General features: G+C 48.7%; 1 non-coding gene across 1 annotated transcript; it reads right to left on the bottom strand.

The window, feature by feature from the left end:
• Positions 1-7123: 7123 nt before the first annotated feature.
• Positions 7124-7198, bottom strand: Trnat-cgu (transfer RNA threonine (anticodon CGU)). Its single transcript has one exon. It is a non-coding gene; the product is annotated as a tRNA-Thr (tRNA).
• Positions 7199-11169: the final 3971 nt, after the last annotated feature.

Here is an 11169-nt window from a genome sequence, read left to right as displayed (position 1 = left end):
CGACTAACTGTAAAATATTTCTGTTTGCTGATGACACTAGCTTGGTGGTAAAGGATGTTATGTGCAACATTGGCTAGGTTTCAAATAGTGCAGTTCATGACATAAGTTCATGGATTGTAGAAAACAAACTACCGCTAAATCACAATAAGACTTGGTTTTTACAGTTTCTGACAAACAATTCAACAAAATCCGACGTTTTCATTTCACAGACTGGGCATATGATTAATGAAACTAAACAGTTCAAATTTATAGGTGTTCAGATAGATAGTAAACTGTCATGGAAGGCTCACGTTCAGGATTTTCTTCAAAGACTTTTTACTATTCGAAGGGTATCTGAAGTGAGTCATCGTTCGACACTTTGCTTATTTTCATTCGCTTATGTGGTACGGTATTATAGTTTGGTGTAGCTCTTCCCATCCTAAAAGGATATTTTTTGGCTCCGAAACGGACAGTTCGGGCAATAAGTGGTGTAAGTGCACGAACCTCTTGTCGACCCCTGTTCACTAGTCTGGGTATTTTGACATTGGCCCCCTCAATATACATTTTCCTTACTGTCATTTCTTGTTAACAATATTAGCTTATTCCCGAGCATAAGCAGCTTTCACTCAGTTAATACCCGGCAGAAATCAAACTGCATTTGGATCGGACTTCCTTAACTCTTGTGCAGAAATGTGTGCAGTATACTGCTGCATCCATTTTCAATAAGCTACCACAAGAATTCAAAAATCTTAGCAGTAATCCACGCGCTTTCAAATCGAAACTGAAGAGTTACCTCATGTGTCATTCCTTCTATTATCTTGAGGAGTTCCTTGAAAAATTAACTGATTCTTATGTTATGTTGCTGATTGCGTTTACTTAAACTAGTAGCTTGACATTTTTTGGGTTCATAAAGATTTGTATTGCTGTAATTTCATGTACAGGCACGTTCCGTAACCTTGGAGATTTGCTCCTCAATTTAGTCCTACGGAAATAGACGTGTAAATAAAATAAAATAAAAAAGTCACACGAGAGGTAACACATGAGGACGTAGGATGCCCATGGTGGAGAGAGTTACCTCATTCACTACCAGTCGTGATCTGAAATACACTCCTGGAAATGGAAAAAAGAACACATTGACACCGGTGTGTCAGACCCACCATACTTGCTCCGGACACTGCGAGAGGGCTGTACAAGCAATGATCACACGCACGGCACAGCGGACACACCAGGAACCGCGGTGTTGGCCGTCGAATGGCGCTAGCTGCGCAGCATTTGTGCACCGCCGCCGTCAGTGTCAGCCAGTTTGCCGTGGCATACGGAGCTCCATCGCAGTCTTTAACACTGGTAGCATGCCGCGACAGCGTGGACGTGAACCGTATGTGCAGTTGACGGACTTTGAGCGAGGGCGTATAGTGGGCATGCGGGAGGCCGGGTGGACGTACCGCCGAATTGCTCAACACGTGGGGCGTGAGGTCTCCACAGTACATCGATGTTGTCGCCAGTGGTCGGCGGAAGGTGCACGTGCCCGTCGACCTGGGACCGGACCGCAGCGACGCACGGATGCACGCCAAGACCGTAGGATCCTACGCAGTGCCGTAGGGGACCGCACCGCCACTTCCCAGCAAATTAGGGACACTGTTGCTCCTGGGGTATCGGCGAGGACCATTCGCAACCGTCTCCATGAAGCTGGGCTACGGTCCCGCACACCGTTAGGCCGTCTTCCGCTCACGCCCCAACATCGTGCAGCCCGCCTCCAGTGGTGTCGCGACAGGCGTGAATGGAGGGACGAATGGAGACGTGTCGTCTTCAGCGATGAGAGTCGCTTCTGCCTTGGTGCCAATGATGGTCGTACGCGTGTTTGGCGCCGTGCAGGTGAGCGCCACAATCAGGACTGCATACGACCGAGGCACACAGGGCCAACACCCGGCCTCATGGTGTGGGGAGCGATCTCCTACACTGGCCGTACACCACTGGTGATCGTCGAGGGGACACTGAATAGTGCACGGTACATCCAAACCGTCATCGAACCCATCGTTCTACCATTCCTAGACCGGCAAGGGAACTTGCTGTTCCAACAGGACAATGCACGTCCGCATGTATCCCGTGCCACCCAACGTGCTCTAGAAGGTGTAAGTCAACTACCCTGGCCAGCAAGATCTCCGGATCTGTCCCCCATTGAGCATGTTTGGGACTGGATGAAGCGTCGTCTCACGCGGTCTGCACGTCCAGCACGAATGCTGGTCCAACTGAGGCGCCAGGTGGAAATGGCATGGCAAGCCGTTCCACAGGACTACATCCAGCATCTCTACGATCGTCTCCATGGGAGAATAGCAGCCTGCATTGCTGCGAAAGGTGGATATACACTGTACTAGTGCCGACATTGTGCATGCTCTGTTGCCTGTGTCTATGTGCCTGTGGTTCTGTCAGTGTGATCATGTGATGTATCTGACCCCAGGAATGTGTCAATAAAGTTTCCCCTTCCTGGGACAATGAATTCACGGTGTTCTTATTTCAATTTCCAGGAGTGTATCTGACGGCTCCCCACACCCTGACGGCAGCAGCAATGCTGCGGCGCCTTTCCAGGACGTTGGGAGAATGGGAGCTCTCCCCATGTCGCCGCTGTACTTTTCAACGATGGTCATCCAGGGCAGTGCAGAATCACGTTTCATCATTAAACACAATGCAACACCATCATCAGTAGTGTGCGTTTCCTGACCACAGCACCACTCCCAACGCAGCCACTAGTTAACATAGGTCTACGCTTGGGACGGTAATTCCATAGTCTGTCTGCTGCTAGTCTCTGACCAGATGCGCAGGATGAAACAGGATGTTGCAGGGAGTCCATTACTGGTTCTCGGATGGCACAGGCAGAGGTGCAGGAGTTATGATGTGCTTGGCGCATAATATGGTGATCTAAAATTGTGGTGTCAGACGTGATCAACCGGATCGTTGATGACAAGTACGCCTGTCCTCCCTGTCCTCACGTTGCCATGCAATCCAACATCGAATGTCCCACATAACAGAATATTGCACCGCTCAACCAGCTGGCCAAACTGAGACTCACAATCAGCCCTCTTTCCAATTCCCTGATGACACTGTCTCACACGAATACGTAGCATCTCCGTGTACTTCAGCAATCACTCAACGTCGGACGCTGTTCACTCCCCTTACACGCCCTACCAGACCTGGAAACAATTCAAAACACGGAACACCACTAGTAATTCTAATCATTTACGTAGTTGCCGACGATGCGTATGGGTATGGAGTTAAATTGACATTCGAACATGTCTTGTGGGTGCTCCACTTTTTATGACATGCAGTGTATATGGGATTAAAATGAGAGTTTAAAAAATCCTCTGACGGGAAAACTTTTTATGACATGCAGTGTATATGGGATTAAAATGAGAGTTTAAAAAATCCTCTGACGGGAAAAAATCACATCTCCACGAAGGAGTTGTGACATAAGTGAAAGTTGGTAGGCATGTTTCTACATCTGAAATATGACGTCTATTCCAATTTCGCGCCGTCGCATAAGAATGGCGCTAGAAGCGCTTCCATGAGGAAGCAAACCAGGTTTCTTTAAACACACGCTGTATCGATCGTCAGCGTTACTTACCTTCGAAACTAAACGCGGTCAGTTGATATTAATCAACGATGCCTTTCAGGCGATGAAGTCACCAGTATCAACGCCTCACTAAGTTTTAAAGAGGCCGTGTAAGAGGGCTACGAGAAGCTGGATGTTCCTTCTGTAATACTACAGAAAAATTTGACGCATCGGACCTACACCTGGAGTTACTGTTTGGGGTGTGATTTCGTATGACAGCAGGAGTACTCTCTTGGTTACCCCACAAACCCTAACCAAAACTGTACACCAGTCTGGTGATTCGACCTGTTGCGCTGCGGTTCAAGCTCGTGGTCGTGCGGTAGCGTTCTCGCTTCCCACGCCCGGGTTACCGGGTTCGATTCCCGGCGGGGTCAGGGATTTTCTCTGCCTCGTGATGGCTGGGTGTTGTGTGCTGTCCATAGGTTAGTTAGGTTTAAGTAGTTCTAAGTTCTAGGGGACTGATGACCATAGATGTTAAGTCCCATAGTGCTCAGAGCCAGCCAGCTGCGGTTCACAAACAGCATTGTAGAGATTGTTTTCCAACAGGATAACGCTCACCTACATACCGTTGTTGTAACCAAACGTGCTCTGCAGAGTGTCATCAAGTTGCCTTGGCCTGTTAGATCACCAGATCTGTCTCCAGTCGAGCACGTAGGGGGACGTCATCGGACGACAACACAAACAGCATTAACCGTACCTGCATTCAGGCCGGCCGTTGTGGCCGAGCGGCTCTAAGCGCTTCAGTCTGGAACCTCGCGACCGCTACGGTCGCAGGTTCGAATCCTGCCTCGGGCAGGGATGTGTGTGATGTCATTAGGTTAGTTAGGTTTAAGTAGTTCTAAGTTCTAGGGGACTGATGACCTCAGATGTTAAGTCCCATAGTGCTCAGAGCCATTTGAACCATTTTCGTCCATGTATTCACCGACGAAGCGCAACAGGCATGGAAGTCCATCCCGCAAACTGACATCCGGTACCTCTACAACACAACGTACGCACGTTTGCATGCTTGCATTCAACATTCTGGCTGTTGACACCGGTTATTAAGAAACCAGCATTTCATATTTGCAATGGCGTATCTCGCGCTTACATTAACCTCTGGTCTTGCAATGTTAATCATTTAAATATATTATCTAGGCAAAGTTAATCCCGAAATTTCTTTACTCTACATTAATTATTTGTAGGTGTTTTGTGTGTGTGTGTGTTTCAGTAATGTATACGAGCACTTATTGCTGAATTGGCGCCCTGCAGTTCATCAGATCTACGGGTACAGTGCGACTTTAAACCACCTCTGTGCATATCAAAGGTTTGTACGTAGCCAATATAGCAAATAAGTATTTCGTAATGAAATCAGAGGGAAACAGTGCACTTGTACTGATGCAGATCTCATCAATTAACGAACAATGCAATCGAGAAAAGGTTACCAAATTATTATCTTCTGATATTTAGAAGGGAGCTACGGGGCTTAGAGGAGTGAGGAGACAGAGAGATTTGAGAGAGCACTGCGAGAGATGGAAAGCGAGAGCGCGAACATGGCGGAGCGCAAATTCTAACAGCAGCATGGGACACGGTTCAAAATGGCTCTGAGCACTATGTGACTTAACTTTGAGGTCATCAGTCGCCTAGAACCTAGAACTAATTAAACCTAACTAACCTAAGGACATCACACACATCCATGCCCGAGGCAGGATTCGAACCTGCGACCGGAGCGGTCGCTCGGCTCCAGACTGTAGCGCCTAGAACCGCACGGCCACTCCGGCCGGCGGATACGGTTCACTGGAAGCGATAACTTGTGAAACAGATCTACGCACAATGGTATTTGAAATTCGTGAGCCGTCAGCGATGACCAGTGCTTACTGCAAGGGCATGGAGAACTGCTATTGGTATACACAGTGGTTGTACCGGGTTATTGCACCGCTTGTCGCCTATTCTTTCGCTTGTCAGTCGACAGTTCGCCAACCGAGTCAAAATAACGAATACTGTTTTTATTTCCAAAGTGCAGCACCATGAAGATTTATTTGGGAAAATAAATTCGCTTAACCCTGGCTTCCAACGAAAGTAGTGAATATTTCGACATCACAAAATAAAGTTGCTAGTTCCTTAGGAAATTGCATCTTACCCTTGCAAGGCTTAAACCGGAGACATTTCAATGTCCCCAGAACTGGTAATACTTCTTATTCTGGCCGTTTTACTTGGCGGTGTTAAAATCTAAAAATGATTTTACCTGAAGATGAAGCTAATAAGTCAATGGTATAGAAAAAATAAAGATCGTCGGCAGTAGTAAAGCGTAAGCAACACATAAACTCAGGATATATTTTTACCAATCTCAATATAAAATGACTGGTCGCCAGTCCAAGGTAAGAGACACAAATTTTTGTAAGGCTTCCGAATTTAATATCTTTGCACTTTACTGTAAGTAAAGGATATTAACAAAAGTGATGGGACACCTCCTAAGGTGGTGTCGGACTTCCTTGTGCCTGGCGTAGCGCACCAACTCGATGTGGTATGGACTCAACAAGTCGTTGGAAATTCCCTGCAAAAATATTGAGCAATGCTCTCTCTGGAGCAGTAAATAATTGCGAAATTTTTGCTGGTGCAGGATTTTGTGCTCAAAAAGACCTGTCGATTACGTCCCATAAATGTTCTCATCGATTCATGTGGGGCGATCTGGGTGGCCAAATTATTTGCTCAGAAAGTTCTTCAAACCATGCGTGAACAATTGTGGCCCGGTGACATCGTGCATTGTCATCATAAAAATTCCATCGTTGTTTGGGAACATGAAGTCCATAAATGGCTGCATAGGGTCTCCAATACGTTCAATTAGACAAGACGAGCCAGTGCATTCCATGTAAACACAGCCCACACCATTATGGAGCCACTACCAGCTTGCACAGTGTCTTGTTGACAACTTGGGCCTAAGGTTTCGTTTACTCTGCTCGACACCCGAACCCTACCAGCAGCTCTTATTAACTGAAATCGAGACTCATCTAGCCACGGCTCTGTTTTCCTGTCGTCTAGAATCCAACCGATTTGGTCAGGGCCCAGGAGAGGTAATGCTGGCGATGTCGTGCTGTTAGGAAAGGCACTCGCGTCGGTCGTCGCTGTCATAATCCACAACGCCAAATTCGCCACAATGCCCTAACGGATACGTCCGTCGTACGTCCCACACTGATTTCTGCAGTATTTCACAGTATCGCTTGCCTGTTAGCACTGACAACTGTATGATAACGCCGCTGCTCTCGATCGTTACGTGAAGGCCGTCGGCCACTGTGTTGTCCGTAGTGAGAAGCAATACCTGAAATTTGGTATTCTCGGCGCACTACTGAACCTCTGGATCTTGGAATATCGAATTTCCTAACGACTTCTGCAATGGAATGTCCCATGCGTCTAGCTCCAACTACCATTCCGCGTTCTAAGTCTGCTAATTCACGACATGCGGTCACATTCACAACTGAAGCGTTTTCACATGAAATGATTATTAAATCGAGACCCAAAGCTGTCGACAGGGGTTGATATACTTCAACGGGGACACTTGAAAACGTGTGCCCCCGCCGGAACTCGAACCCGGGATCTCCTGCTTACGTGGCAGACGCTCTATCCATCTGAGCCACCGAGGGCACAGAGGATAGTGCGACTGCAGTGATTTATCCCCTGCACGCTTCCCGTGAGACCCACATTCCCAACTTGATGTCCACACACTACATTCGTAGTGTTCCTGCCAATTACACTCATTACTCGCGGCAGACAATCTACCGAGTCCCGTAAGAGTTCGGGCAATGCGTGGGCATCCAGCACAGAAGAAGGAGGTCAGTGGCCGGTTAGCCAGTTAGTCTTTTCACATGATTCACCTGAGTTCAAATGACAGTTCCATCAATGCACTGCCTTTTTTTACCTTGTGTACGCGACACTACCGACATCTGTATATGTGCCTGTATATGTGCATATCGCTGTCCCACTACTTTGCCACTTCAGTGAACAGCCAGCTCTGGCGTACATAACGTCATGTTAACCAATACTGAAATTGCGTTACTGGCACAAGCAAGGAAGTTTTCAGAGAAAATATTCTTCCATCAGTCTGAAGCTAGACCGTAAATTCGTAACTGCAAGATCATTGTTAAACTGAACTCCTCAAGCAGTTCAGTGACACCTCATAGTAAACTATACTGTATGCAGATATCCTGCACACACTTTTGTAAGAACAACATTAAACAAGAACTATATTCACTCAGTATTAATAATATCGAGAACAAAGAACGCCGGCCGCGGTGGCCGAGCGGTTCTAGGCGCTTCAGTCCGGAACCGCGCGACTGTTACGGTCGCGGTTTCGAATCCTGCCTCGGGCATGGATGTGTGTGATGTCCTTAGGTTAGTTGGGTTTAAGTAGTTCTAAGTTCTAGCGGACTGATGACCTCAGATGTCAAGTCCCATGGTGCTCACAGCCATTTGAAACATCTGAACAAAGAACGCTGATACAACATGGTTTCACTCCAGACCATCAAAATATAGCAAACATACTTTTACACATAGTTAAGACGCAATAGCTGTATTTGAAAGTTGAAGTTTGTTAGAAATTCAAAATTACATTTACCAAATGATTGTAGTACGCAACAGCAATCATAACTGTTACTAAACTGTCTGAAATACACTCCTGGAAATGGAAAAAAGAACACATTGACACCGGTGTGTCAGACCCACCATACTTGCTCCGGACACTGCGAGAGGGCTGTACAAGCAATGATCACACGCACGGCACAGCGGACACACCAGGAACCGCGGTGTTGGCCGTCGAATGGCGCTAGCTGCGCAGCATTTGTGCACCGCCGCCGTCAGTGTCAGCCAGTTTGCCGTGGCATACGGAGCTCCATCGCAGTCTTTAACACTGGTAGCATGCCGCGACAGCGTGGACGTGAACCGTATGTGCAGTTGACGGACTTTGAGCGAGGGCGTATAGTGGGCATGCGGGAGGCCGGGTGGACGTACCGCCGAATTGCTCAACACGTGGGGCGTGAGGTCTCCACAGTACATCGATGTTGTCGCCAGTGGTCGGCGGAAGGTGCACGTGCCCGTCGACCTGGGACCGGACCGCAGCGACGCACGGATGCACGCCAAGACCGTAGGATCCTACGCAGTGCCGTAGGGGACCGCACCGCCACTTCCCAGCAAATTAGGGACACTGTTGCTCCTGGGGTATCGGCGAGGACCATTCGCAACCGTCTCCATGAAGCTGGGCTACGGTCCCGCACACCGTTAGGCCGTCTTCCGCTCACGCCCCAACATCGTGCAGCCCGCCTCCAGTGGTGTCGCGACAGGCGTGAATGGAGGGACGAATGGAGACGTGTCGTCTTCAGCGATGAGAGTCGCTTCTGCCTTGGTGCCAATGATGGTCGTATGCGTGTTTGGCGCCGTGCAGGTGAGCGCCACAATCCGGACTGCATACGACCGAGGCACACAGGGCCAACACCCGGCATCATGGTGTGGGGAGCGATCTCCTACACTGGCCGTACACCACTGGTGATCGTCGAGGGGACACTGAATAGTGCACGGTACATCCAAACCGTCATCGAACCCATCGTTCTATCATTCCTAGACCGGCAAGGGAACTTGCTGTTCCAACAGGACAATGCACGTCCGCATGTATCCCGTGCCACCCAACGTGCTCTAGAAGGTGAAAGTCAACTACCCTGGCCAGCAAGATCTCCGGATCTGTCCCCCATTGAGCATGTTTGGGACTGGATGAAGCGTCGTCTCACGCGGTCTGCACGTCCAGCACGAACGCTGGTCCAACTGAGGCGCCAGGTGGAAATGGCATGGCAAGCCGTTCCACAGGACTACATCCAGCATCTCTACGATCGTCTCCATGGGAGAATAGCAGCCTGCATTGCTGCGAAAGGTGGATATACACTGTACTAGTGCCGACATTGTGCATGCTCTGTTGCCTGTGTCTATGTGCCTGTGGTTCTGTCAGTGTGATCATGTGATGTATCTGACCCCAGGAATGTGTCAATAAAGTTTCCCCTTCCTGGGACAATGAATTCACGGTGTTCTTATTTCAATTTCCAGGAGTGTACGTATCTTCAATCAGAATCATTAATACATGCGCTGTATAAAAGGTAATGGCAACACTGTTATAATTCGTACCAAACTTTATTGACGGACGTCCCCCGTATTACATCCCCTCCATATAATCGCTTCGTATCTCTATCACCTTCCCCTGCAAAGATGGAAGTTATCGTACACCGTCAGCGCGTCCAACTTTTTCGACGTGTCGCAAGGAGAGCCCCGTGGTGCGGATGATGTCTTCTATCCCACTGACCGAGGTGCAAAAGTGGCGACGTTATGCACTGTGCAGAGGAACTGCTGAATCGCCACCATAGGGTGGGTGAAGACTGTCTTGGAAGCATCGTCACTATGGACGAAACCCGGGGTCGGTTTTACGATCCGCGATTAAAGCGACGAAGCAATGTATGGAAACGCCCTGGTTCTCTTCGCACACAAAACGTCCCTAGTGAACGAGCTTGTACCAAAGTGGTGGTTTCTGTGGCTTACGATATCCACAGATTAATCCTGCAATGCGTTGTTTGGCACGGGAAAGCGGTTACTGCAGCCTACCTACTGCAATTTCTTGCTGCACCACCATCTTCCTGCACTGTTCGCCAAAATGAAGTAACCTCTTCGTGGCATGCGCTACAACACAATAGAAGACGTCATCCGTGCCATAGGGCGGTCCTTGAGAGACATCGACAGAGTTGGACGCCATGATTGTGTACGACGCCTTCCTCTTCGATAGGGGAAGTTGATCGAGATGCGGAGCGATTATGTTGAGGGCATGTAAAAGGGTGAACGTCTGTCAGTAACGTCTGATATGAATTATAAGTGTTGCAACTGCTGTTTATGCATCCTGTGTAAGAAAGTCATTTAAAGGATGAGGTAGAAGGATAAAGATTAGCCGTCCGGAGTGGCCGTGCGGTTATAGGCGCTACAGTCTGGAGCCGCGCGACCGCTACGGTCGCAGGTTCGAATCCTGCCTCGGGCATGGATGTGTGTGATGTCCTTAGGTTAGTTAGGTTTAAGTAGTTCTAAGTTCTAGGGGACTGATGACCACAGCAGTTAAGTCCCATAGTGCTCAGAGCCATTTGAACCATTTGATAAAGATTACGAAACAGGCTCGCATTGCGCGATTATACGCTGACGTGAACCGTTTGCGACACACAAGAATTTGTGGCGGACCGGCGTACAAATCCGGATTTCTCGCTTATCGAGCACGGTCGCCTTAATCACTTCGGCTATCTAGGCACGCCTCCAGGACCAATCCAAACTTCCATATTGCACAACCATTATGCTCTCAATATTCATGATTCAAGTGCAGGGAGGGAAATATCAAACTCATCCCGAACAGGCCATGAAGGTCCAACAGTACCGACCGGCCGCCGTGTTATCCTCAGACATAGGCGTCATTGGATGCGGATATGGAGCGGCATGGGGTCAGCACACCGCTCTCCCGGCCGTTTGTCAGTTTCCGAGACCGGAGCCGCTACTTCTCAATCAAGTAGATCCTCAGTTTGCCTCACAAGGGCTGAGTGCACCCCGCT

This window comes from Schistocerca nitens, chromosome 2, assembly GCF_023898315.1.
Source record: "Schistocerca nitens isolate TAMUIC-IGC-003100 chromosome 2, iqSchNite1.1, whole genome shotgun sequence".
Lineage (NCBI taxonomy): Eukaryota > Metazoa > Arthropoda > Insecta > Orthoptera > Acrididae > Schistocerca > Schistocerca nitens.
The sequence above is the reverse complement of the archived record's forward strand: the minus strand, read 5'-3'. Positions and strand labels throughout refer to the sequence as shown.